General features: G+C 34.0%; 1 pseudogene; it reads right to left on the bottom strand.

The window, feature by feature from the left end:
• Window positions 1-311: 311 nt before the first annotated feature.
• LOC117694288 (uncharacterized) lies at window positions 312-1,492 on the bottom strand (annotated as a pseudogene).
• Between the last annotated feature and the right edge of the window lie 3,556 nt (window positions 1,493-5,048).

Below are 5,048 nucleotides of genomic sequence, written 5' to 3'. Positions count from 1 at the left end.
TTTCACCAGGCATTTGGCTCATTTATTTTTGAAACATGCATTTACGTTACACATTAACTTACTACTGCATGTTGCATAAATCTAAGCACATTATCATAGCCGTCAGAGTTTGGGATATGAAAATATTTAAAGAAATGAAAATTTTAAGAGATATAGAGGATTTCATAAGCTTAAACACAGCTTGAGGATCAATTGATGCTTGATATATAACAACTTTTTTAGAATGAATTGAGGCCTACATGAGTTTCCTATAGTAATAGGAAACTACTCAAGGAACATTCTCACATGTTATTAATACAGAAAGCCTCACTTCAAGCCCCTAGAAGAGCCATTTTGGAAGCACACTTGGTCTTCACAGGACTCTGTAGTTTCAAATAGCTTATATAGGACAGAAACATGGTCATACCAAAGAATGACATGGTGAATATGAGGAGGCCTACTGGAAACAGAGCAGTTAAATGTTTGCTTCTTAAGTCTTCTTTCTTAACAGGAAAATTAGATGGAAAGTCAATAGTGGTTTGGCCATAAAGATCTATCATGTGGTTCCAGGTCACAGAAACAAATGTGAGCACACTGCTAGCAGACAAAATTAAGGCAGAGATCTTATAGCAATATATCTGCATCTCCACAAATGGATCCTTCATGCAGCTGATCTTAATGGCCATTACACCGAAAACCAGAACCAAGCACTTGATCAAAATGTTCCATGCTATCAGGTTCTGTGCATACAAAATTTAGTTGAAATGGTCCAAATTGAGTCAATAAGAACATAAACCAGTATCTTGTTTAGTGTTTCAGATATGTTAAACTGTTGAGGGTAATACATTTCTTACAGTCCAGAAGACACAAACTGTACAACATTGTTGTCAGATTCCCAGAAGCTCCAGTATAAGCTGCTTGCAAAGAGTATTTCAAACATGAAAGCTGATGAGCTGCTAACAAGACCACTCAGATTGAAGATGTTCTCCTTCCCATTGTTAAATCTGTAGATGACATTGAACAAATATAAAGTCAATGCAGGAACACAAATGAATCTGAAAAAAAACCAAAATAGTCACAATATATAGAGCACTAAGATCTCATACCCTGTTTTCATAGAGTTTCATTTAAGTAGTCTATGAATTAGTGTTTATCACACTACAAGTATGGGAAAGGGCATAATATCTGAAATGTAAATAAATAAAATATCCAATTAAAATAAGTAAAAAAGCTTATACTGTGTCGATTGAGTGAAGTGGTAATATATGAGTAAATACTATTAACATTAAAAGTGGTGTAATATCAATATTCCCTAATCTGAGCATTATGAGTAGGTTTGGCCACAGCTATGAAGTGTCTAATATCAGGTACTTGTTCATGTAAGCAGGGTTATTTACAGAATATAGTACTACTGCTTGAATTGGACCCTGAGTCTAGTATGAATGTTGCATGTTACTCCCATCTCCCATAACCTTTGTGAAACTTACATCAGCATATCTTCCAAGCAGGTCATTGTAGTTCTAAGAACAGGTGTGTGTGTGTGTGTGTGTGTGTGTGTGTGTGTGTGTGTGTGTGTGTTTGAGAGAGAGAGAGAGGAGAGTATAAAGGAGGGAGTGAAACTCATATACACATCAAGAGTGAGTTTCATCACTTTGAAAATAAAAATAAAAAAAAAACAGGAACAAAAAAACCAGGAATTAACAATCAATGGCCATTAATATCTCTCTATTCCTCAATAAATAGATGCAGCTTCAAGAATGGAAATGAAATCAGGATCCACCTTTCAATTGCATACAGGAAACACACATTGACATGTGGATTGATTCAATTTTTTTGATCAAGGTGTCTTGTATGATGGCAATACCATGTTTTTAAATTAATATTTGCTCTGAAACATTTAAAATGAATGATGGCAATACCTCCAGAAGTGTGTTCATTGTGCAGTATTGTCTTATCTATAATGAGTGTTTTGATTTGATTTTGTTTTTCCATATGAAGGTGAATATTTTTCTTTCAAGTTCTGGAAAGAAATATGTTGTAAATTAATGGGAATTGTGCTGTTTCTTTATATTTCTGTTGTGAAGATGGCAATTTTTGTTGGGTCATTCCTTCAGATACACAAGCATGGGAGATTATTCCATCATCTGATATATTCTTATGATTCTTTCTTCAAAGACTTGAAGTTCTTATTATGCAGGTCTTTTACTTTCTTGGCTATACTCGCACCAAGATGTTTTATATTATTATGTTATTTGTGTCCACTAGTAAGTGTATTCCTTCCTTAATTTTTTCTCAGCCTGTTGATAGTTGCTATCTATGAATGATTCTGATTTTTGTTAGTTAAATTTGAATCTAGCCACTGTGTTGAATATATGTACAAGATTGAGGGGTTCCCTGGTGATAATTCTGTTGTTGCTTATGTGTCAGGACCCATAATGGAATAAGCTAATAACTAACAGGTGATTGTCCTGAGATGGCCTGCTGCAGAGTATTATATAATCTGGGACAGATTCCACCTTATTAAGCAAGGCTGTAAGGGATTCATTTTAGGAAAGAGTTTTGTTAATAATATTGTTTCCCTGTTATTATTAAACAGATATAGCAATCACTAAGTAATAGCACATTCCTTTGGAGCAGATCTCTGCAGATCCACAAATATGTACTATCTAGTAGTGATATTATATAGACAAATAGATGAATTTTTAAGTCCAAATGATGTTTCTTTAAGAATTCATAAAATTATATCTGATTATTCAGCTCTTTAATACTGGGACTGTTATTAGGTCTCTTCTGATAATCAAAACTGCAATAAGAATTTCTGACAGTCTCCCAAGTGGCACCAATTAATTGCCCTTAGATAGTAACCAGACTTTCTCCTACTCAGAGGACATTCTAAGAGGTTGTCAAACAATTAACCAAAGGTCATAAAAAGGGAACTAATGATTTATTATAGGTGCTAGGACAGATGACAAAATACTGACTGAGTTTATGTATACAAAACTTCACTAATGACTTAGTTATGGTTTTAAACTTTCAGGGAACCTGTGGAGTTGTAACAGGTGATTGATGTTTAGCCAGATAATTACTCCTAATGAATATGCATGTAAACATTCTCTGTTGTAAACTTTTATGTCAATTTATGATTTGATTTTGTGTGTGAAATTTTGAATTTTTTAACATATGATCATGTACTCTGATAGATGTTTACGTGCTGAGGACAAAAAGAAGTGTCGGAGCTGAGCTGAGAAATACTGAGCTGAGAAGAATTGAGTTATGAGAGGGAACTGAGCTGAGGAGAAATTTTTAGACAGAACACTTTTAGGCAAAACTGAACTGAAGACAAACTATGAAATATAGACATAGCTTTGGGAGGAAAAGGCATTGAGAGTAAGAGTGTTGTAGCAACTTCAGAGCAGGAGGAGACAGCAAGATTAAAAAGAGAATGCAGAGTGTAATAACTTAAAAATTATAGGTAACATAAAAAACTAAGAGAGCAATGTGCATAATGCAGAGGAAAATGGAAAAAAGAAGCTTCAGATAGCAGAGTAGGCAGGCTTCTTTTTACCATGGGACAGAACAGGTCCTTTCTTAATAACAAGGCAGGGTTAGTCTTATTTAAAAAAAAAGCTTTTTTTTTTTTTTTTTTTTTTTAACAAAGTGGATTTAATTCATTTAGCATTAAAAAGGGTAGAAGCCTTTTCTTTCTCTAGGCAATAAAGATTGGAGCTTGGAGCTCATTTTTCTTCCAGAATGAGTGAGTTCTTTCAAACAGGTGCTTGGTCTTTTGCTCCATATGCATATGTAAGTATGGATGTGTCTGTAAGTATGTAATTGTGAGAATGTATGCATATGTGTGTATAAGTATGTAATTGTGAGAATGCGTGCAAGCTGGGCCTGACTGATTAGAATGGAAATGCATAAATGTGCACGTGTGAATCATGAATCTGTATATGAACATATGGGAGTTTATGCATATTTGTTTGTTTAAAAGTTTTTCCTTCTGCGAGTGTTATTCTCTTCTCCTGGTTCAATAGAAGTTTATTGCTCCAAACTTTCCCATAGTCTGACAAGCAAAAGGCATCTGGACAAAAGGGAAAAGACTCTAGCAATTAATCCTATACTTAATCTCCTGCTGTTTCAAGATGAGTTGCTAAGTGCCAGAAACTGCAGTTTCTGGCCTCAGAGGATCTCAGAAGATAGGTCAGTTAGAGTAGCATAGTAACTTAGACTTAAATAAGTAAACTTTTATTATTATACAGCAACCCTAAGTATCTCATAAGACGAAGTCTTACCCCCAAATCTCTTACCCTCCACTTACACTCTTCCCTTTCTGCTGCCTCAAGAAGAACCTACAAAAAAAAAAAAAAAAAAAAAAAAAAAGAAAGAAAAGAAAAGAAAAAACCTCCAAGCCAGGGCTGGCCCCTGGCACTTATGTGTACTATCTTATCATCTGCAAATACCAGATATTTAATTTCTTCCCATAGAAGATGTAGCCCTTTTATCACATTTAGTTGTTTTATTGCTTTGGCTAGAACTTCAATCATATTGAATAAATTTGGAGAGAAGGGACAGCCTTTTCTTGTCCCTGATTATAGTGGAATTCATATAAGTTTTTCTCCATTTAATTTTATATTGCCTATCGTCTTGCTCTATATTTCCTTTATTATATGTATGCCTGCACATGCCTTGAATCTATTATCTCTTCAAAAATTTTATCAGAAAAGTTGTTGGATTTTGATAAAGGCCTTTACAGCATATAGATAATTATGCTGTATTTTCTTTGAGTTTGTTTGTATGGTAGATCACACATTGATTGATTTTCCTATGTCTAAGCATCCCAGAATATTTATAATAAAGCCTTACTTCACTGTGGTGGATGATCTTTTTGATGGGCTCTTTCGTTTGCTTTCCTAGTATTATAGTTTTATATCACTAAGGGTTTTTTTTTTTTTTTTTGTAAATTAGTCTGAAGTTCTTTCTTTGCTGATTTATTGTGTGATTTAAAGTTCATGCTAATTGTGCCCTAATAACAGATATTTTGCAATGTTTCTTCTAATTCTGGCAAATAT

The sequence above is a fragment of the Arvicanthis niloticus genome, chromosome X, assembly GCF_011762505.2.
Source record: "Arvicanthis niloticus isolate mArvNil1 chromosome X, mArvNil1.pat.X, whole genome shotgun sequence".
In the NCBI taxonomy this organism is placed as follows: Eukaryota; Metazoa; Chordata; class Mammalia; order Rodentia; family Muridae; genus Arvicanthis; species Arvicanthis niloticus.
The sequence above is the reverse complement of the archived record's forward strand: the minus strand, read 5'-3'. Positions and strand labels throughout refer to the sequence as shown.